This window comes from Apium graveolens, chromosome 8, assembly GCF_009905375.1.
Source record: "Apium graveolens cultivar Ventura chromosome 8, ASM990537v1, whole genome shotgun sequence".
NCBI classification, from domain to species: domain Eukaryota; kingdom Viridiplantae; phylum Streptophyta; class Magnoliopsida; order Apiales; family Apiaceae; genus Apium; species Apium graveolens.
The window spans coordinates 113,630,615-113,655,642 of NC_133654.1; the positions used below are offsets into that span (position 1 = coordinate 113,630,615).

The window sequence follows — 25,028 nt, forward strand, 5'->3', positions numbered from 1 at the left end:
ATTCCATCCTCGGAGAATACCATACCAAAAGCTACCTTGTTTTCAATTTCATCCACTGCCAGCTCGCACTTTCGCGGATCCTAAATTACATTTATAAGCATTGTAAAATAATAAGTCTGGAAATAATTGCAAAAATATTGAGAGATATACGTACAATACTTTTTTACCTTTTCCCAGGTGGAGGGTCAAAATGATTAATGTCCACACAGTCATCACCATTACCATTATTATTTTCAACCATCAATTCACGTACAGCAGTAAGACCACACTTTTGCTTCATTTCAACAACTCCTTCTTTTTCTTCTACTCGACAACTTGCCTTATCAGACAACATCGGCGAGTGGAGTTTGGCTGCACTAGCCATTTCCTTCATCGCATTCTTCAGCTCAGCAATCTGCAACATAAGATCCTCATTTATTTTCTCAAAGTCATTCTTTGTTTGTTCAAACTCTACTTTGCTCACTCTGCTCTTCTTGTCTTTCCCTTTCGGTAAATTAAAGTACGTCGATGGATTTACAAAGCTTCCAACTCCTCGAACTCTACCAGAATGTTCAGAAGTTTCCAATGCAACAGAAAGCACATCCTCGCTTCCATACGGTACAAACTCACCCTTGCGTTTCTTTTCAAGTAGTTCATCCTGTTAAATTTAAACAAATTAAAACGGAGTGCAATTAAAACTAAATTTAAAAATGCAATTAAATTGGAAACATGTACAATTAAAATTAAAGCAAGTAAATTAAAAAGCAGTGCAAGTAAATTAAAAAAGAAGTACAATTAAAATTGAAAATAAGTGCACATAAAATTAAAAAGAAGTGCAATTAAAATTAAAACTGCAACTAAATTTTTAAATACAATTAAATTGAAAACAGATGCAATTAAAAATGCAATTAAATTGAAAGGTAGTATAATTAAATTTAAAACTGCATATGAATTTAAAAATGCAATTAAATTGAAAAACTGTGCAACTAAAATTAAAAGAAGTTCAATTAAATTTGGAACTTACAATTTTTTCAAATTTCTTAGCCAACTCTTCATCAATAACTCCATCTGGTGGCGTACGAGCTTTTTTCCAGAAAATTGCTCGATCAGGTAATTCTTCAGGGGCCAGCCGCCCTGCTTTGATCTGTTAAAAAATGAAGAAATAAAAATGTTTTAAAAAATTAGTGCAATACTATACTAAATTTCAGAGATAGCAAGAAACCCGTACTTCATCTTCCTCCAAACCAATATATCCTTTCCTAGAGGTTCTGTGTGGATATTTTCGCTCGCTAAGTCGCTCGCTTTGCACTTTACTAATCTCCTGCACATAAGATATATTAAATTCAACCCTAATTCAAATATACTACGATAAATGTGAAAGATATAAATATGAAAGATATACCTCCAAGCTTTTACCGGTCCTCACAGCCATAAATCTTCTCCAACAGTCCTTGCCAACATACGCATATTTTGGAGGGGGCTTGCTTAGCTTCTTCTTCTTTCCAATATACGGCTTCACAAATTTTTTGGTTAATTCATACTTGAAATGTCTCCACTTCGTACCCGCTGACTTTAAGACCAACCCCTCACTTTCCAGAGCTACTTTGAAAGTATCCTGAGAGGAAAAAATAACCATGTACAAGGTAAAAACTCATATACTTAATAAGTTACAATATTTATGTAAAATAAACATGATTTATTTTACCTGCACATCACTCCATATCTTCGCTTTTAACTCCTCATCCACTGTTAGCCAATTTTCAAGATCAATTGGCACCATCGTCCTCGCCAGCATGCCAATATAAGACTACAAGGTGTGCCTTGTGTCACCAATGGGAATTCCGATTCTGTTGTATCTGATTTTGAACTTTTGCCCTTGAGCTTTCTTCGTCACGACCTTGTGCATAGCACAAACACCACGTGTTGCTCCAGTTTTTCTTTTCCTAGATTCTGTACTTGTAACCGTCTCTTGTGGAACATCAGAGTCTTCCTTTTTTCTATCTTCTCCAGGGTCATCTGTAGGCTGTGCGGCATCCAATTGCTTTTCTGGTGTCAATTGCTTCACATCAGTTTACTTTTCAGGTGTCAATTGCTTCACTTCCAGTTGCTTTTCTTCATTTTTCTCACCGCCCTCCTCTATCACTGCTTTTTTAGATATCAGTGTTCTGGGTTTCTTCTTCCCCATTCATGTGCTTGCAATTCCTGAAATACATGGTGTACATAATTAGCTATATACAATAATCAACAATGGAAATAAGCGTTCTAAATGCATTATAGTAAAACATAAAAAAATAAATAAATTAAAGAGCAGACAATTATATAGAAAACTGGAACACACAAACTAATAAGATAATCCACGATGTATCATTACATCCATCTGTAAAAAATTGGACCAAACAAACGCAATTCTCTAACCAAGTGAACCATAAGATGTATCATTACATCGAAAAAAAAGGGAGGGAAAATATTTTCTCCAGCTCGCACAAGGTTAATATTATATCTGACTGTAATTTATCCAATTTTGATACCTCGACAACTTTAGTGCACAAAGAATTGAAAAAGAAACACAGCCTAATGATGCTAACCCATACATTTTTTGGGAGAATTCCACGAATTACAACTGGGAGCAGCTGTTGAAGTAGTATGTGACAGTCGTGAGACTTCAGCCCAAATTTCTTCATATCAGGCATCGAGACACAATTTTTTATGTTTGATGAATGTCCATAGGGAAGTTTCATTGATGGCAATGACTTTAACAGTTTTCTTTTTTCTTCCTTTGAAAGAGTATAAGGAGCAGGGGCAGGTACGTTCTCCATGCTCCTACTTTTTGTGGACCCAAATCTGTCCTAATGCTAATTTTAACCATATCAAGTCGGGTGGCCTCGCTGTCTTTAGTTTTAAATTTCATATTTAGGAGTGTCCCAATAAGATTGTCACACACATTCTTCTCGACGTGCATAATATCGAGACAGTGACGAACATGATGAAACTTCCAATATTCTAACTCAAAGAAAACTGACTTTTTCTTCCATGGACAGTCGACCTTTTTGGACTTCTTTACTGCATTCCCGAAAGCAAATTTAATCAGATCCTGCTGCCTTAACACCTCTTCTCCAGAAAGGATTTGACGAGTATTTCCTAACTCTTGCTCACCATTAAAAGCCGTCTTTTTCCTCCTATAAGGATGATTCCTAGGTAAATATCGACGATGGCCTTGAAAACACACTTTCTTGGTATAAGGTAAGTACTTGGCTATTGTATCGTCGCCACAAACTGGACAACACATATAACCCTTGTTGACACAACCGGACAAGTTCCCATAAGTGGGAAAATCATTTATTGTCCACATTAATATTACCCTCAAAGTGAAAGAAGATTTAGTATGAGCGTCGTACACATCTGGTTCACCTTCTTTCCAGAGCTTTTTGAGATCATCAATATGTGGTTGCAAAAAGACGTCAATGTTATTACCTGGCTCTTGCGGACCAGACACTAATATTGTTAACATCAAGAACTTTCTTTTCATGCAGAACCACGGAGGAAGGTTATATGTTGTCAACACTACTGGCCAACAGCTATGCCTATTGTTCATGCCATTGTTATGGGGGTTTATACCATCCGCCGCCATGGCTAATCGAAGATTTCTCGGCTAATTACCAAATTCTGGCCATTTATAATCGATATTCCGCCATGAAGGAGAGTCGGCTGGATGACGCATCTGCCCATCTTAACTTCTTTGGTTAGCATGCCAAGTCAGAAGCTCGGCGGTAGAATTTGACTTAAACATCCGATTAAATCTTGGAATGATTCGAAAATACCACATAACTTTAGCCGGGACGTTAACTCTCACTTTACCATCCTTGCCTAACTTTCAGCGAGATATGTGATACTTGGGACACTCGATAAAATCAGAATTTACACCTCTATATAGAATGCATTCGTTCGGACATGCATGGATCTTAATATATTCAAGACCTAAATCGGATGGGTTTTATTAGCTGTGTATGCATTACTTGGCAAGACCTGATCTTTAGGAAGTAAGGAGCCAACGGAAGAAAGTAAATCCGTAAACGCACTATCACTAATACCAAATCTTGTTTTCCAGTTATGTAACTTGAGCATCGAATCTAATTTACTAGAATCGCTGCCTTCAAATAAAGGTTGCTCGGCATCGGCCAAAAACCTCTTAAACTCCTCTGAATCCTTATCACAATCATCACCCAAATTACCCCGATTATTATATGCTGCTTTACAGATATCACCAACCTGTGACGCAGCAAAATTTTCTTCAACGTTCTGTTCAATATTTTCTGAACACGGAGGTGGCATTGTGCTACCAGACGATGACCTACAGCTAGCTTTAGCTCCATGCCAAATCCAATCGATGTACCCTAAACTAAAACCCTTTTCATATAGATGCCCCCTAATGATTTTTACCGAGAATTTCTTAAAATTGCAGCAACGTGCACATGGACAGGGTATCATCTTAGGATCCTTACAGTTTTCTTCAACAAATCAAAAACTTTTGAACCCCAATTTCATAGTTTAATGAATCCCTATCTGCAGATATCCATGACTTATCCATATAACCTACCTGATCATAATTTCAAATATTAAATAAAAATTCATAATTTACTAACACCTAATCATTTTCTTGAGTATATAATAACTACGCATAATTCTATTCAGATAATGGCAGTTATTAAATTATCATGGTTACTCATTTAACAAATTATGATAAACCTATCATACCATATACAATTATATCGCGTTTCACTAATTTTATACCTTTTTTTAACGATTACCTAAATTACAGTTACGACTAGTTCTCCGCAAAATCATTAACATCTCTTCTGTATTTCACTAATTTTATACCTTTTTTAACAAATATCTAATTAAGCTTGTGAACTTGTTCTCAAGCTCATACACAACACAACTACCTTCCATAAATTGCACAGTTTATATAAATAAAAAAATTGTAAAGACCCATATCAACACAAACAGACAATCAAAACAGAAAGAGGATTACTAAAATACATACATATTTTAAAACATACAATCAAAAAAGAAAGAGGATTACAATCATTTTAAATAACATTAGCACAAATATATCAACAAAGCCCCATTTTACACAAGTAAAAACAATGCATACACATCAATTCACAAAGATACACAAATTTAGTAATAATTTGACTATAAGACACACACACCAATCAAAAGTCCCAAAAAATCAAATTTAATTGAAAATACACTTACAAATTAGGGTTCGATTTCGGTGAAACAGAGCTTGATTTGTGTAAAACTTGCTTGATTCGGGTTGTATGAACACTTCTCAGGGCTGCATGTCAACGTTCTTGCTCGATCTGTAATTAGAGGGTTTAACTTTGTTTTAGGGCTTGTAACGGGTAGAGGTGAAAGAGAGGGGAGAGTGATAGTTGAGAGGTGAGAGGCGGAGACGGAGATAGAGAGAGAGAGAGAGAGAGAGAGAGAGAGAGAGAGAAGTCGGGGAGGGAGAGTGTACCGAGAGAGAGAGATCGGGGAGGGAGAGCAGTGAGAGAGAAGGGGGAAATGAATTTTGTTTAAGTAAAAATTTCCCCCATGTTTTTTTAGTTGTAAAGGGGGAACAATTTGTTCCGTGTTTTTTTAATTTTTTAAAAAGCAGTTATATACAACGGTCGGCCATGAAATTGATCTGAATAATGCTGTTTCACATCGGTTTGAGAGCAACTGATGTCAAAAATTGTTTTACATCGGTATTTTTTGTAACTGATGTAGAAAGTGTGATGTCTATTCCAGTTTTTCACGTAGTGAGAGGAAGAGAAAGTATGATAAGGAGATAGAAATATTTATTCAAAGATCTAAAGATCTCAAGGAAAAAGGGATGAGTAGAGTTAACAAGGATGGAAGATTTATAAATCTCTAAGCTGGAAAATTCTCAAGATTTAGGATTGATTTACTGAGTGGTTATTCAAAACATGACAAACTCCAACTTCTGGAAGCTCTAAGAGGGACACTGTTAGGGCGAAATCACGCACTAATATTCACGCAAGTATACGCGTTCGCAAGTAATATAGAATACTTTCTAGTTCGTTCCCACAGAGACTCAGACTAAATTATTGTCTAATTAAACTCACTCACCAATGTATGATTACTTCTCAATGTTAAGACACTAACACTTAAGATTGTTGATTAAATATTAACTATAATTAACTTACTTAATTAATCACTTACTTAACACTTCAAATTATCAATAATAAAACACTCATGAGATCACAACTTCATTATTACTTCCTTCAATAGCCATTGTTATTACCTTTAGCATGTGACAGTGATGATATTAATCAAATAACACGAAACTGATAAAAGCCAACTTTCATTGTACTAATACCATTCTACCAAGCATCCACAATTAAGATAGAAGTTGAATAGTCATCAATTATGTTGAGTTCCTATATGTCTACAGAAATTGACAACACAACGATTTAAGCACAAGTTATTCCTTTTGATTACATAGGGCAAATAAAACTATTAGAGTTACCCACTAATCATGCACAACATACATAAACCTATGCTAGCATGGCAAGTTCTAAATCTCAAGATCCACCGTCACTTCACAAGAGATTAACACCCTATCATGTATGTTCGCGACGCACATAAGACGAATACGCACAACCAATACTAGATATCATACAATCATCACACACTAAAGTATTAAACAATTAACTAAAGAATTCCATAATAAATCCGTTGCAACCCCATGATCACGATTAGCCCATAATAGCACTTATCGTCATCATGGGTTCATATGAAATCATGATACACAAACACAAGAAAATAATAACTAAACTAATTATATTAAAATAGAGTACGTCACAAGAGTAAATAAGTTCAAAGTAAGAAAACTAGCATCCAACGTTACAACGAAACAAGAATCACAAGAAAATATGCTCCCTCTTCGTTGCGGTGTGCTAAATCGGTCTTCTTCCTTATCTCCTTCACTCCTTGCATAAAAACACAATCTTCTTCAATCTACCACTTGTGAAAACGTCTCAAATCTACTTATATAATAGTCCCATAAAACTCAGATTACATAGAAGTGGAAACCAAACAGAAGTAGAAGTCCTGAAATAATATATTTTTTTCCCTGACCCTGCGCGGCCGCTCAGCATAGCTGAGCAGGGCGCTCAGCTTGCTGCGTGGCCGCTCAGCAATGCTGAGCGGGCGCTCAGACCTTTACTGGAAAAAATCTGATTTTGCTCCGTTTCTTCACCGTAATCTGCCAGTTTCTTTCCTCTCGCAATGGTGAACACATGCCAAGGCTTATTCTTGATGATTCCTCCCCCGAAATGCAACTAATACCCTGAAATGCATAAACACTAGAAAAATGCATCAAATACACAAAATACTTGATTTTAAGACACCAATTTAAGCCATTTCAAGACGTTCTAAGTGGTATAAAATGCCACTTATCACACCCCCAAACTTAAATCGATGCTTGTCCTCAAGCGTCACAGACTCAAAAACAAATAAAAACATGCATGAATGCAATCTATATGAAAATGCAGCGATCCCCCTTTCTGCAACAAACCAACCAAATTGCAACATCTTAACAAATGCAGTTAGACAACTAAAGATCAATAAACTCATGCAAACGGACATACAGCCAGAAACGTGGTGTGTGCAAATGCTTAACGGATATGCTTCGGAACTAGACCAATTATTATGACTTGACTATCCTCAAGGCAATCACATGATTATACAGAGAATAAAAATTCTAGGCACAAAGTGATATTCAACACTACAAGAATTCTGGAGCTTATTACGGAATCGTGCTTTTTATTCACAACACAAATGCTTAATTGACCGTGCAATGGGTGAGGTCCACAAAAGACTTATACAATGGTATCCATGTAACGAGCGTTAGGTTAGCGGATCCCAGACTCTAAAAGCCTTAGGTCACTAGGCACAAAGTCCCCTAAGAACTTAATAACTCGAATACCAAAGAGCCCACTCTTGATCAATTATGCATAAACTAAATATTTTTTTTTTAACTTCTGAGCAAGTGCGTTTCGCTCCATCTTGCTCAACCCTAGACTACTCGCACCATATGCGAGCCGGCTACTAGCCATTTGACGCCTAGCCACAACTAGCAACGAATTCCAAAAAAAAAAATTTCCTCCAATTTTTTTTTCTTTTTCATGCCTTTATCACTAAGAACCTATTATCGAATTCTAAGCATAATAAATAGATTGACCTCGAAAAAAACCAAATCATAACAACAATCTAGCCCTTACGGATTCTCAAAGATTTAGTTGAATTACAAGTGTTTCTAGCATGCATATCAACCTACACGACTTAATATCACTTTAATGCTATCACTACACTCGCATCAATATCACAATTTAGTCGATAAATCATTGCAAAAGGGATCATGGTAAATGCATGAGCTACATGACATACATAACAAAAAAAAACTATATGGCATAAATTATGCAACTATATGAACTAAGCTATCATGAATATGCAGCTATATGACACACACACAATATTCCTTAACTACCACCCCCAAACTTAAAATCTTTACTGTCCTCAGTGAAGGTAGTAGAAAGGAACACAGGGTATACCTACTCGGAGTCATCATCATCATCACCCTCAGTGGGTGGAGTATCAGGCGGCGGGTATGCAGAGTCCTCACCAAAAATTGGCCACTGGATATCAGCTCCAAGGCCCCGAAAAGCAGTCCCTAACGCAAGGGTGAGCTCCTGAGCAAATCTGCTCTGCGTCTCGTACATAGCATCCATCCGCCGTGTAAGCCTCCTATACTGGGCATCAACCATCCCAGCACCCTCCTGAGCTCTCGAAGAACCAGCCTCATCACGCCCTGGCCTAGCCATAGTAGCACCTCGTGCTGGACGCCCTCCTGGAAGATGATAACCCAGCCCATGCTCCTCAGGCTCACCACCGGTCCACTCCTGCATCCCATTCAGCGTCCCAGAATCAATCGGAGCTGCCGGCAACTGTAACTGCTCATGAGCCGGCCAGTTCACTCCCACTGCTCGGCATAGCTTTGTAACCGTGGATGCATAAGGGATGTTCATATGCTTCGCTCCCCTCAAAAACTTCAGAATTCCTTGGTAAATAAACTCACCAAGGTCCACATAGTACTCCTCATTCAGCCCCTGTTTTCTGATTTTTTTTTTGTGTTTTTGGATAGGTTATTAACTTCTAAGGGTTCATGTAACAACAATTCAGGGGTTGCCTCCCACGCAGCGCTTCTTTTTCGTCATTAGTTTGACGTTTCGTACCCTTCTCAAGGAGTCAACAAAATGGCACTAACCACTTCTCGATTTGCCATGTCCCTATAGTAGTGCTTCAAACGCTGACCGTTAACCTTGAATGCTTGGTCCGGATCATCCTCAAAAATTTCCACCGCTCCATGTGGAAACACAGTTTTGATGATAAAAGGCCCAGACCACCTCGATTTCAACTTCCCTGGAAAAAGTCGGAGCCGAGAGTTGAATAAGAGAACTTGTTGCCCCGGCACAAATAACTTAGGATGTAGCTTCCTATCGTGCCACCTCTTCACCTTTTCCTTATACATTTTGTTATTCTCGTACGCTTGAAGTCAAAATTCATCAAGTTCATTAAGCTGAAGCATTCTTTTCTTACCAGCTGCATCTAAATCTAGGTTCAACTTTTTCAATGCCCAGTAAGTCTTATGCTCAAGCTCCGCAGGTAGATGACATCCCTTACCGTACACCAACTGAAACGGGGACATACCAAGTGGAGTTTTGTATGCTGTTCTGTAAGCCCAAACAGCTTCATCGAGCTTTAAAGACCAATCCTTCCTTGACGGACAAACAACCTTCTCTAGAATGCGCTTTATCTCTCTGTTAGACACTTCCGCTTCACCATTTATTTGCGGATTATAGGCAGTAGCTACTCGATGATTCACATTATAACGCTGCATCGTAGAAGTGAACTTACGGTTGTAGAAATGCGATCCTTCATCACTTATGGTTACCCGAGGTGTTCCAAACCTTGTGAAAATTTGCTTATGAAGAAAATTTAGCACTTCCTTTGCATCATTTGTCGGTAAAGCTTTAACTTCGACCCATTTTGAGACATAATCGACTGCCAGCAAGATGTACTGATTATTGCAAAATGAGATAAAAGGCCCCATGAAATCGATTCCCCAAACATCAAAGACCTCGACTTCAAGCATCACATTTAATGGCATCTCATCCTTCCTTGTGAAATTTCCCACTCTTTGGCAACGATCACACCTTAAAACAAACTGATGAGCATCCTTGAACAAAGTAGGCCAAAAAAAACCTGCTTGCAGAATACGAGCTGCCGTCTTTTCACCACCATAGTGTCCACCATAAACCGTGGAATGGCAGTCTCGTAATATCCCCTCCGTCTCATAGAACGGGATACATCTCCTGATGATCTGGTCAGCTCCCTGTCTAAACAAATATGGTTCATCCCACATATACCACTTCACCTCATGCAGAAACTTCTTCTTTTGAGCGGATGTCAAATTAGGAGGCATTACATTGCTGACGAGATAGTTTACAATATCTGCAAACCATGGTTCTTCCTCCTGAATTGCAAACAACTGCTCATCCGGAAAAGATTCATTGATTAACGTCCTATCTTGTGAAGTAGAGTCGGGATTCTCCAACCTAGAGAGATGGCCAACTACTTGATTCTCAGTACCTTTTCTATCCTTGATCTCTAACTCAAATTCCTGAAGTAAAAGCACCCAACGAATGAGTCTCGGCTTCGAATCTTTCTTGGAAACCAGATAGCGAATAGCCGCATGATCAGTGAATACTGTTACTTTCGTACCAAGTAGATAAGATCGAAATTTCTCGAAACCAAAGACTATAGCCAAAAGCTCCTTCTCAGTAGTGGTATAGTTCAATTGGGCCCCATTTAAAGTCTTACTCGCATAGTTGACCATATGGAAGAGATTTTTCTTACGCTGTCCCAGAACTGCACCTACCGCATAATCACTCGCATCACACATCATCTCAAATGGTTCTGTCCAATCTGGTGCTGTAATAACTGGTGCAGTGATCAAACTCTTCTTGAGAGTCTCGAATGCTGCCAAACATTCATCATCAAATTTAAAAAGCACATCTTTCTCAAGCAAATTGCACAACGGCTTAGATATCTTTGAAAAGTCCTTGATGAATCGCCGATAAAAAACCCGCATGACCAAGAAAACTACGGATTCCTTTCACAGAGTTAGGTGGGGGAAGATTTTCAATGACTCCCACCTTGGCCTTGTCCACCTCCAGACCCTTGTTAGAGACCTTATGCCCAAGAATAATGCCTTCACGCACCATAAAATGACATTTCTCCCAATAGAAAACCAAATTAGTTTCCACACATCTTTTGAGTACGGCGCGCAGATTATTCAAACATTCATCATATGAATATCCAAAGACGGAGAAGTCGTCCATGAACACTTCGACGTTATTTCCAATCATGTCAGAGAATATAGCCATCATACATCTCTGAAAAGTGGTCGGGGCGCCACATAACCCAAACGAAACTCTGCGAAAAGCAAACGTGCCAAATGGACAAGTGAAGGTAATCTTTTCCTGATCCTCTGGTGTAATACAAATCTGATTATACCCTGAATAACCATCCAGAAGACAAAAATACTCATGACCCGCCAACCTGTCAAGCATCTGATCAATAAATGGAAGAGGGAAGTGATCCTTCCTTGTGGCTTTGTTCAATTTTCTATAATCCATGCATACTCTCCATCCTGTAACTGTTCGAGTGGGGATGAGCTCATTCTATTCATTTGCAACCACAGTGATACCTCCTTTCTTAGGTACACATTGTACGGGGCTCACCCACGAGCTGTCAGAAATAGGATAAATGATGCCTGCATCCAGCCATTTCAGAATTTCTTTCTTCACCACCTCCTTCATGATGGGATTCAGTCTTCGCTGCTGTTCCACAGTTGGCTTACTACCTTCCTCTAGCAGAATTTTATGCATACAATATGAAGGACTTATCCCCTTGATGTCTGCTATGGTCCATCCAATAGCCGATTTGAATTCTCTCAAAATCCTTAAGAGCTTGTCTTCCTCACTACCTGAAAGGTCAGATGAAATAATAATAGGTAACGTAGATGAATCACCTAAAAAAGCATACCTCAAGTGTTCAGGTAATGGCTTGAGCTCCAAGGTAGGTGCTTCCTCTACTGATGGTTTGAGCTTTCCTTCAGCATTCTTAAGGTCAGAAGTACCAAGAGATTCAAACGGCATGTCCAGCTTTCGCTTCCAGGGAGAAGCGTTCAGATATTCTAATTGCTCGTTGCCATCTTCATCATCGCTGTCAAAATCCCCCACTAAGGCCTTTTCCAATGCATCAGACATTAACATGCGATCGAGTTCCGAAGTAATCGCAGAATCAATCACATCTACTTTTAAGCACTCCTCATCTTCTGTAGGGAATTTCATTGCCTTGAATATGTTGAAGGTCACATCCTGCTCTTGTACCCGCATAGTAAGTTCACCTTTTTGCACATCTATCGAGGTACGACCAGTAGCCAAGAAAGGTCTTCCCAAGATTATGGGAATCTTCTTATCTTCCTCAAAATCCAGAATAACAAAATCTGCAGGAAAGAAGAGCTTATCCACCTTGACGAGCACATCCTCCACTATGCCCCTTGGGTAAGTAATGGAACGATCAGCCAATTGTAGAGACATGTATGTAGGTTTTGGATCATGCAGATCCAACTTTTTAAAGATCGACAACGGCATCAGATTAATGCTTGCTCCCAAATCACAAAGGCACTTGTCAAAAGTCAGATTGCCAATGGTGCAAGGAATGGTGAAGCTTCCTGGATCTTTCAGTTTTGGTGGTAACTTTTGCTGCAGAACAGCGCTGCATTCTTCCGTGAGAGCAACGGTTTCAAGGTCATCCAGTTTCACCTTCCTTGAAAGAATAGTCTTCATAAACTTCGCATAACTAGGCATTTGCTCCAGAGCCTCAGCGAAAGGTATATTGATGTGAAGTATCTTGAACACCTCTAGAAACTTCCCGAACTGTCTATCCAGCTTTTGTTGCTGCAATCTTTTAGGAAAAGGTGGTGGAGGATAGAGCTGTTTCTCCCCTGTATTAGCCTCAGGCAGAGTGTGTTCAATAGTAGTCTTCCTTGGTTCCGCCGCTTTCTCCTTTTGCTTAGATTCTTCATCACTAATTTCAGCTTCTCCTTCTTTTGCCTTTTCAGCATCAGCAACTTTTCCAGACCTTAAGGTAATAGCCTTGACTTGCTCTTTAGATTCCTTCCTGCCTGGTACTTCCGTGTCACTGGGAAGAGTGCCAGGTTGACGATTGAGCAATGCATTGGCTAATTGACCGATTTGATTTTCCAAGGTCTTGATAGAAACCGCTTGACTCTTGCATAACAGCTTAAGTTCCTCAAAATCAGCACTAGTAGGTGCAGCCGTACTTCCCTGTTGAGGATATGATTGCCTTGTAGCATACTGTTGTGGTTGCTGGAATCCAGGTGGGTTAAACTGTTTACTCACTCCTTGCTGATATGGTGGCTGAATAGCATTCTGATTATTCCCCCAGCTGAAATTTGGATAATTTTTATTGTTAGGATGATAGGTCGCTGGCACAGGCTGCTGTTGTCGCTGATAATTATTCACATACTGAACAGATTTGTTGACCAGAGAACACTGATCCGTAGCATGAAAACCTGCACAAAGCTCACAAACCATAGCTATTTGATTAACTCCATATATAGCCAAAGAATCAACCTTCATTGATAGCGCTTGGAGCTGGGCTGCAATAGCGGTGGCTGCATCAACTTCCAGAATACCTGCTACCTTGCCTGATGTCATCCTCTGAGTTGGGTTTTGATGCTCATTTACAGCCATCGTCTCTATAAGATTATACGCCTCAGTATAGCTTTTAGCCCATAAGGCGCCTCCAGCTGCTGCATCGAGCATGGGCCGAGATTGGGCCCCCAAACCATTATAGAAACCAGTGATCACCATCCAATCCGGCATTCCATGATGTGGACATTTTCTCAATAATTCCTTGTAGCGTTCCCAAGCCTCGCACATAGATTCAGTAGGTTACTGTGCAAACTGAGTAAGAGCACTCCTCATAGCAGCAGTCTTTGCCATCGGATAAAACTTCACCAGAAACTTTTGCGCAAGATCTTGCCACGTAGTGATGGACCCAGCTGGTTCAGAATGTAACCAGTCTTTAGCCTTGTCCCTGAGTGAGAATGGGAAAAGCCTCAACTTGATAGCCTCATCAGTCACGCCATTATACTTAAAAGTGCTGCAGATCTCGACAAAATTCTTTATGTGCATGTTGGGGTCTTCAGTTGCCGCTCCTCCAAAAGAAACAGAATTCTGCACCATCTGAATAGTGCCCGGCTTGATTTCAAAGGTGTTAGCTTGAATAGCCGGATGAAGGATGCTTGACTGAATGTCATCAATTTTAGGCCGAGAAAAATCCATAAGAGCTGGATCAGCTTGAACAATACGATCTCCCATGTTTACTGGTTCTTTCCGCTCAGTTCCTGAATCCGAATCCTCAAAATCTAACTTCTCCGTAATATCAAGAACTTCGTCTGTCTCCTCAGCTGTATCTAAAGTCCTCTTGCGAGCACGAGAACGAGTTTGCATAAACGCTTGCTAAAGTACCTGAAACACAACCGGAAACAATAAGTAACTACTACGTCCTAATCACTGAGTCCTAATGACCAATGATGGTAAGTACATAAACTAAACAAATACGCCGAGTCCCCGGCAGCGGCGCCAAAAACTTGTTAGGGCGAAATCACGCACTAATATTCACGCAAGTATACGCGTTCACAAGTAATATAGAATACTTTCTAGTTCGTTCCCACAGAGACTCAGACTAAATTATTGTCTAATTAAACTCACTCACCAATGTATGATTACTTCTCAATGTTAAGACACTAACACTTAAGATTGTTGATTAAATATTAACTATAATTAACTTACTTAATTAATCACTTACTTAACACTTCAAATTATCAATAATAAAACACTCATGAGATCACAACTTCATTATTACTTCCTTCAATAGCCATTGTTATTACCTTTAGCATGTGACAGTGATGATATTAATCGAATAACATGAAACTGATAAAAGCCAACTTTCATTGTACTAATACCATTCTACCAAGCATCCACAATTAAGATAGAAGTTGAATAGTCATCAATTATGTTGAGTTCCTATATGTCTACAGAAATTAACAACACAACGATTTAAGCAGAAGTTATTCCTTTTGATTACATAGGGCAAATAAAACTGTTAGAGTTACCCACTAATCATGCACAACATACATGAACCTATGCTAGCATGGCAAGTTCTAAATCTCAAGATCCACCGTCGCTTCACAAGAGATTAACACCCTATCTTATATGTTCGTGACACACATAAGAAGAATACGCACAACCAATACTAGATATCATACAATCATCACACACTAAAGTATTAAACAATTAACTAAAGAATTCCATAATAAATCCGTTGCAATCCCATGATCACGATTAGCCCATAATAGCACTTATCGTCATCATGGGTTCATATGAAATCATGATAAACAAACACAAGAAAATAATAACTAAACTAATTATATTAAAATAGAGTACGTCACAAGAGTAAATAAGTTCAAAGTAATAAAACTAGCATCCAACGTTACAACGAAACAAGAATCACAAGAAAATATGCTCCCTCTTCGTTGCGGTGTGCTAAATCGGTCTTCTTCCTTATCTCCTTCGCTTCTTGCGTAAAAACACAATCTTCTTCAATCCACCACTTGTGAAAACGTCTCAAATCTACTTATGTAATAGTCCCATAAAACTCAGATTACATAGAAGTGGAAACCAAACAAAAGTAGAAGTCCTGAAATAATATATTTTTTCCCCGACCCTGCGCGGCCGCTCAGCAATGCTTAGCGGGCGCTCAGACCTCTACTGGAAAAAATCTGATTTTGCTCCGTTTCTTCGCCGTAATCTGCCCGTTTCTTTCCTCTCGCAATGGTGAACACATGCCAAGGCTTATTCTTGATGATTCCTCCCCCGAAATGCAACTAATACCCTGAAATGCATAAACACTAGAAAAACGCATCAAATACACAAAATACTTGATTTCAAGACACCAATTTAAGCCATTTTAAGACGTTCTAAGTGGTATAAAATGCCACTTATCAGACACCAATCATAGAGGAACTGTAAATTCTTGTATACTTAAATGACCTCATTAGAGATAAAACAGGAGATACAATATTTGTCTGATGTGTGTTTTTGTTGAACTCAAGAAAATCACCTACTATATGAATGTAATATTTTTGTCAATATACATGTAAAATCTATCTATCCATTGAAGCTTGGGGTTAGTCTTGTTAACATGCATGGATTTGTGATAAGAAATCTTCTCAAAAATTGGGGGAGATGGTTGTACAAGACATGCCTGTACTATAACAAGACTAAGTCAAATTGACAACCCTGAGTAAGTTATATTATAATCTAAGTTTGCATTTTGTATTGTAACACTTAAGTCTATATAATGTAAATAGACTAGACTGGAGTATTTTTTTGTAAACAATCTTAAGCCTAAGAATAAGCTCTGGAAGAAGATCATGAAGATCATGCCTCAGAGAAAGTGTGAAGAAGTTTGGAGTTGAATAAATCTGTTTTATGAAAAACATTCTAAGTCAAGAAGTCTATAAGTCACAAATTTAGTGTTATAGAGAAGTCATTCGAGAACTCCAGAATGACTTATCGAGAAGTCAAGAAAAGCTTATAGAGAAGTCTCAGAGATATCGACATGCCAAATTGAAGACATGAAGATTGGAGATATCGACAAGTCATTTCATTACTAGAGAACTCTGAGATATGGACAAGTCAAAATGTCACTCGAGAACTCAGAGATATCGATAAGTAAATTCTACATGCAAGGAAATGAAGACCTCAATAAGTCAAGTTCATTCGAGGACTCAGATATCTGGATAACTCAAGATTACACTCGAGAACTCAGAGTCTTCGATAAGTCATATTAATAATAAAGTAATGAGAGATCTCGATAAGCCATTATACTTATCGAGATGTTGAGTTCTCTATATAACAAACTGGAGATCTCGAGGTAAAACTCAAAGTACAAGATGCAGACCAGTTAAATATCCAAGATTATCAATCAACAAACAAATCAATCACTGATTTGAAAAGTCTACAAAAGTAGCTTGAAGAGTATAAGATCAAAGACCAAGATTAACTGACAAAGGAAGATTAAAGTTAACACAATATGGAAAGATATGCTAGGCCAGAAATGGAAAGATTAGTGACAAGCTGCTAAAGTGATTAACACTTCTTGTTACACGTTGTGTAAACCAGTGTTTAACTATTCTGTAAAGTTAATACTGGTCCTTTATTAGCTGTAACAATTTAGATCAGAAATATTGTATTCTCTCAAGGAAGAAGCTAAGCTCTTTATCAACAAAGAGCCTAGAAATTTTGTAGCAAGACATTCTAAATTTTAATATAAAAATTAAATGAGTTTTGAAAGATTTGTGTTCACTGTTTTTACATGTTTAAATTCAGTACTGACACATTTCACTATAAGGTTTTAGTTTACTTTGTTCATCACTATAAACACTTCAAGAAAAGCATATAAACACCAAAACACATTCACCCCCCTGTGTGTGTGATTCATTACCTAACAGTAATATTACAACAAAAGGTAGATGATGATGGATTTGGAGATGTGGTGCAGAGAGAGGTAAGTGTACAAGAACAAAAACTAGGTGTACAAGTAACATGATTAGTGGAATGTATATAATCTTGTAAAGAAAAAGGAGTTTATGAGGTCTGGAATATTTGCTGATAAGTGGGATAACATCAGGTGTATCAGTGACTGGAGAACTAGGAGGAGTGAAAGATGACTGTGTATTAGTGGGTGAAAAATTAGGTGTAGTGGTGGTATGAGAATTAGGTACAGTTTGTTGATTTTGTTGAGAAGGAAAAACAGTGAAAGAATCATTATCATGCATAGGAGTAGGAATAAAATAGTAGATGGTAGATTTTACATAAGGAAATTTTTTCTCATAAAATACAGCATCCCTAGAGATTTGTATAGAAAAATTCTCCAAACTGAGAAATTTGTATGCCCTTTTACCAAAAGGATAACCTAAGAAAACACAGGGGATGGCTCTTGCAGAGATTTTATCTTTGTGTACTTTAGGTGTGCAGATAAATACTAGACCACCGAATGGTCTTAAATTTGTGTAAGAAGGTACATCATTGAAAAACATTTCATATAGAGACACACCACCTAAGCATTTTGAAGGAAATCTATTTATAAGATGTGTAGAAGTGAGTACACACTCACCCCAGTACTTGATGGGAAGGTTAGATTGGAAAAGAAGAGCCCTGGAAGTTTCAAGAAGATGTTTGTGCTTTCTCTTGTTGTGGAGTATAAGCACAAAAAGTTTGATGATGTATACCTTTGGAGAGAAGGAATTAAGAAGCTTCTTGACTAAAACCTAACTCTAAAGCATTGTCAGATCTAATGGAACATATATTATAATGAAATTGATTCTCAACCAAAGCAATAAAGTGTTTAAGAAAAGTAAAAGCATTATTTTTTGTTGAGTGGCATTTATGACACTTTATTATTTTTTAATAAGCTTTGAATTAATGCATTTATACTCAAGTTGTTAAGTGTTTTAATGTGTATTCTAGTGTTTTTGCATTTCAGGCATTATCTAGGTAATCAGGTGAATTAGCATTATTCTGGTGCTAATTTGGTGTCAAGGTGGTGTTGGAATAAAAGCTCGAGGAAAACCGGCTCGAAGCAGCAAGGAAAAAGATGAAATATGAGTTTTTCCCAGAAGGACGGCGCGCCCACGCTGTGATAGCACGCAGCCGCGCCAGGATTCCAGAATGACAGCGCGCCCACGCTGTGTTAGCGCGCGGACGCGCCGGTGCGAAAGTTTTGAATCCTGATTCTAATGCAATTCTAATTGGGAGACTTCCAGATTGATTAGGGCTGCTATAAATATTCAAACAAGAACATTTTCATAGGATAGACGTACCAGAGCGCAAGGAGAGCCTTAAGAAGACCGTATTAGCATAATTCAATGAAGACGAAGAAGATCTTGTTTTTACTTGTGAATCTTTGTTTTAAGTTGTAACTTAGATGCTAGTTTTCTTACTTGTGAACCTTTACTCTTGTTTTGTACTTGGTTTTATTTATTCGTTATAAAGACTATATTTGTTATACCATGCTTTCATCGGAACCCACGTTGATGATGAGTCCAATTATGGGCTAATCGTTATCATGGGGTTCTCGCGGATTTATTTATGGTTTTCTTTAGTTAAATTGTGTTAATACCTTAGTGTGTGCTGATTGTATGATAACCTAGTATTCGTTGTGCTTATTCTTCTTATAAGAGTCGCGAACTTATAAGATAGGATGTTAATTTTTAATGAAGCGACAGTAAATTTAAGGATTTAGAACTTGCCATGCTAGCATAGGTTCATGTGTTATTGTTATGCATGATTCGTAGGTAATTTTACCCATCTTACTTGCCCTGTGTAATTATGATAGATAACTTGTGCTTAAACCGTTATGTTGTCAAATTCTATAGATATATAGGGTCTCAATATAATGAGTGTCTATTAATCTTCTATCTCTTTTGTGGATGTCTGGTAGTATGGTAATCGTGCAACGAAAGTTGGCGTTTATCAGTTTCGTGTTGTCTGATTAGTGTCATTACCATTACATGCTAAGGTTAAGAACAATAAGGTTATTGAATGAAATATTTAATGAAGTTAGAATCCCATGTTTGTCATATATATTAATTTAATCAATTTTATTCCCTTAGTTATAATTGTTAACTTAATTCTTAGTTATAAACAACCCAATTTGTTATCGTCTTAGCATTGAATAATAACCATACATTATTGCTTAAGTGCATGAATTAAATAGTTAACCAACGCTAGTCTCTGTGGGAACGAACTAGAAAAGATTCTATATTACATGCGAACGCGTATACTTTCGTGAATTATTAACGCGTGTTTAGCGACTAACAAATTTTTGGCGCCGCTTTCGGGGACTATAGTGTTAATTTATAGTTTATGTGCTTTCCATCAGTGGTCTTTAAAGTTCATTAACTCAGACATTGTTACTTATTTGTTCCTTGTCTTATTTTAGGTACTCTAGCGAGGGTGTATGCATACGCGTTCGCGTACTCGTAAGAGAGCACTGGATAAAGCCGAGGAAGAACTTGTGGTGGTTCGAAGGGAAGTTTTTGAGGAAGAAAAGAAGGTAGAAGAAGAAGAGAAAGTCGAGGAACCAACTTTAGTAGAGATGGGTGATCAAGCAGAAAACCTTAAGGCTTTGATGGACTATTCTCAGCCTAAGATTAATGACATTCAATCAAGCATCATTAGGCCAGCCATCAGGGCTAATACTTTTGAGATCAAGTCAAGCACGATTCAGATGATACAGAACTCAGTTCAGTTTGGGGGTTCCCCTACTGAAGAACCCAACATGCACGTCAGGGATTTCATCGAGATCTACGATATGTTCAAATTCAATGATGTGACTGAAGATGGTATCAAGCTGCGACTCTTCCCATTCTCTCTAAGGGACAAGGATAAGTGCTGGTTACATTCTCTACCAGCAGGGTCTATCACCACTTGGGAAGATCTTGCTCAAAAGTTTCTCACTAAATTCTTCCCTATGGCGAAGACTACTGCAATCAGGAATGCTCTTACTCAGTTTGCTCAGCAAACCGGAGAATCTCTGTGTGAGGCTTGGGATCGATATAAGGAGATGCTAAGGAACTGCCCATACCATGGCATGCCTGATTGGATGATTATTAACTATTTCTACAATGGATTGTGTGCTACTTCTAGACCCATGCTTATCAGGAGAAGCCTTGTGGACTAAAAGCTACGATGAAGCTTATGAACTTATTGAACTGATGGCTGCTAATGAGTACCAGAATCCTTCCCAGAGACTCACTCAGGGAAAGGTAACAGGAATTCTGGAGTTGGATGCAGCAACTGCTATAGCCGCCCAACTTAAGGCTTTGACGATGAAGATGGACACTTTGGCTAATTATGGAGTTAATCAAATTGCTAGTGTCTGTGAGCCTTGTGTTGTGCCCACGAGACTGATCAGTGCGCAATTTCTAGTAAATCAGCTCAGTTCGTGAGCAATTTTCAACGCTCGCAGCAACCTGTGCCAGCACCTATCCTCCCAACAACCATAATCATCCTAATTTCAGTTGGAGCAACACTCAGAATGCGGTTCAACAGCCTTATCAACAGTATCCAGCTATGCAGTACAACCCCCTAGTTTTCAGCAACCGCAATATGCACCAAGATAGCAACTCCAGCTGTAACAAGCCAATGAAAAATCTGAATTAGAGGAGTTAAAACTTATGTGCAAGAGTCAAGCCGTTTCTATCAAGACCTTGGAAAATCAAATTAGGCAAATTGCCAATGCCTTGCTTAATCGTCAGCCTGGTACACTACCTAGTGACACTGAAGTTCCAGGAAAGAGGGAAGCTAAGGAGCAGGTAAAGGCAATCACTTTAAGGTATGGAAAGGTTGCAAATTCCGGTCAAACTCAAGTGTTGACTGAAGAAGCAGAGGCTGAGTTAGAAGTAGAGGAGGAGGAAGTAGAAGTGGAACCAAGGAAAACTACTATTGAGCACACTCCTCCTGAGGGTAATATAGGGGAGAAACAGATCTATCCTCCACCGCCTTTCCCTAAGCGGCTGCAGAAGAAAAAGCTGGACAAGCAATTTGAGATGTTTCTGGAGGTGTTCAAGAAACTTCATATCAACATACCTTTCACTGAGGCTCTTGAGCAGATGCCTAGTTATGCAAAGTTTATGAAAGGTATTCTCTCTCAGAAAGTGAACCTAGATGATTTAGAGAGAGTCGCTCTTATGGAGGAATGCAGTGCTGTCCTGTAACAGAAGTTTCCTCCGAAGGTTAAGGATCTTCACTATTCCATGTACTATTGGAAAAGTGTCTTTTGACATATGCTAATGTGACTTGGGAGCTAGAATCAATATGATGCCATTATCAATCTTCAAGCAGTTGGATTAACCTGATCCAAAACCGACTTATATGACCTTGCAGTTAGCCGATCGTTCTATTACATATCCGCGAGGTATTGTGGAGGATGTCTTGGTCAAGGTTGATAAACTCATCTTCCCTTCTGATTTCGTAATTCTTGATTTCGAGGAGGATAAGAAGGTTCCCATAATCTTGGGAAGACCTTTCTTGGAAACTGGTCGAACCTTGATAGATGTGAAGAAGGGTGAGCTTACGATGCGAGTGCTGGACCAAGATATAACTTTTACTGTGTTCAATGATATGAAATTTCCTATGGAAAATGAGGAGTGCCTAAAGGTGGAATTGGTTAATTTTGTGGTCACTTCAGAACTTGATCAACTGCTAAGGTTCGATGCCTTAGAGAAAGCCTTATTGGGAAATTCAGATAGTGAAGATGATGAAGGGGAAGAACAATTGCAGTATTTGAATGCTTCTCCCTGGAAGAGGAAGATAGATATGCCTTTTGAATCTCTTGGAATGGAGGAATTGAACAAAGCTCCTAAACGCCTCAAGCCATCTATTGAGGAAGCTCCCACTCTAGAGCTTAAGTCTTTACCTGAGCATTTGAGGTATGCGTTTTTAGGTGATGCATCTACTTTGCCTGTTATTATTTTATCTAACCTTTCAGGTAGGGATGAGGAAAATCTTCTGAGGATTATGAGAGAGTTCAAATCAGCAATTGGCTGGACTATAGCAGATATAAAGGGAATTAGCCTTTCTTATTGCATGCATAAAATTCTGCTAGAGGATGGTAGCAAGCCTACGGTCGAGCAGCAAAGAAAAATTAATCCAATCATGAAGGAAGTAGTGAATGAGGAAATTCTTAAATGACTAGATGCAGGAATCATCTATCCTATTTTAGACAGTTCTTGAGTAAGCCCGGTTCAATGTGTGCCAAAGAAAGGTGGTATTACTGTGGTAGCAAATGAGAAGAATGAGCTTATTTCTACTAGAATAGTCACGGGGTTGAGAGTTTGCATGGACTACAGGAAGCTGAACAAGGCTACAAGGAAGGATGACTTCCCTCTTCCTTTTATTGATCAGATGCTTGATAGATTGGCTGTGCATGATTACTATTGTCTTCTGGATGGCTATTCGGGTTACAATCAGATTTGTATCGCTCCAGAAGATCAGGAGAAACCTACCTTCACTTGTCCATTTGGTACATTCACTTTCAGGCGCGTTTCTTTTGGTCTGTGTGGCACACCAACCACATTTTAGAGATTCATAATGGACATCTTTTTTGTTATGATTGGCCAGAATGTGGAGGTGTTCATGGACGACTTCTGTTTATTTGGCAATTCTTTTGATGAATGCTTGCAAAATCTTGGACACGTTCTCAAAAGGTGTGTTGAGATAATGTCACTTTATGGTGCGTCAGGGCATTATTCTCGGGCACAAGGTTTCTAGTTAAGGTCTAGAGGTGGACAGGCCAAGGTGGGGGTCATTGAGAATCTTCCTCCACCTATTTCTGTTAAGGGAATTCGCAGTTTTCTTGGTCATGCGGGGTTTTATAGGCATTTCATCAAGGACTTCCCTAAGATTTTAAAGCCATTGTGTAGTTTGCTAGAGAAAGATGTCCCTTTCAAGTTTGATGACGAGTGCCTTGCAGCTTTTGAGACTTTAAAGAAGAGTTTAATCACGGAACCGGTCATAACTACATTTGATTGGAATGAAGCTCTTGAGATGATGTACGATGCAAGTGACTATGCAGTTGGAGCAGTTCTTGGACAGAGGAAGAATAACATATTTCATGTGGTCTACTATGCTAGTAAGACTCTTAATGGTGCTCAACTGAATTATACTACTACGGAGAAAGAGCTTTTAGCTATTGTCTATGGTTTTGAGAAATTTCGATCTTATCTAGTTGGGACTAAGGTGACAGTTTTCACTGATCACGCTGCAATTCGATATCTCGTCTCAAAGAAGGACTCGAAGCCTAGATTGATTAGATGGGTTCTTTTGCTTCAAGAATTTGAATTAGAGATCATGGACCGAAAGGGGACTGAAAATCAAGTCGCTGATCATCTCTTGCGCTTAGAAAATCCTAATGCTACTTCATTGGATAAGACATTGATAAATGAGTCTTTTCCCGACGCGCAGTTATTTGTAGTGCAAGAAGAAGAACCGTGGTTTGCAGACATCGTGAACTACCTGGAGAGTAATATCATGCCTCCTGATTTATCTTCGGCTCAACGGAAGAAGTTTCTACATGAAGTAAAGTGGTATATGTGGGATGAGCCGTTTCTTTTTTGACAAGGAGCTGACCAAATCATCAGGAGATGTATTCCTTACAACGAAATAGGGGGATTTTACGAGATTTCCACGCAATGGCTTATGGAGGACATTATGGTGGAGAAAAGACAGTAGCTCGTGTTCTTCAAGTAGGATTCTTTTGGCCGACATTATTTAAAGATGCTCACCAGTTCGTCTTGAAATGTGATCGATGTCAACGTGTGGGTAATATGTCCAAAAGGGATGAGAAGCCTCTTAATGTGCTTCTCGAGGTTGAAGTCTTCGATGTTTGGGGAATTGACTTCATGGGGCCATTTGTCTCATCTTGTAACAATCAGTATATCTTGTTGTCGGTTGATTATGTGTCAAAATGGGTGGAAGTTAAGGCATTGCCAACAAACGATGTGAAAGTGGTGCTTAATATTCTTCACAAGCAGATATTCACAAGTTTTGGAACTCCAAGAGTCATAATCAGTGATGAGGGGTCGTATTTTTGCACTCGCAAGTTCTCTGCTATGATGAGAAGGTATAATATGAATTATCGCATTGCCACGGCTTATCATCCTCAGACAAATGGTCAAGTTGAGGTGTCTAATAGAGAAATCAAGTGAATTTTAGAGAATGTTATGTGCCCGTCGAGGAAAGATTGGTCTTTGA

General features: G+C 38.6%; 2 non-coding genes across 2 annotated transcripts; one reads left to right on the forward strand and one right to left on the reverse strand.

The window, feature by feature from the left end:
- Positions 1-14,025: 14,025 nt before the first annotated feature.
- Positions 14,026-14,132, forward strand: LOC141681386 (small nucleolar RNA R71). The gene has a single exon (XR_012558824.1). It is a non-coding gene; the product is annotated as a small nucleolar RNA R71 (small nucleolar RNA).
- Positions 14,133-20,760: 6,628 nt separating this feature from the next.
- Positions 20,761-20,867, reverse strand: LOC141681060 (small nucleolar RNA R71). Its single transcript, XR_012558503.1, has one exon. It is a non-coding gene; the product is annotated as a small nucleolar RNA R71 (small nucleolar RNA).
- Between the last annotated feature and the right edge of the window lie 4,161 nt (positions 20,868-25,028).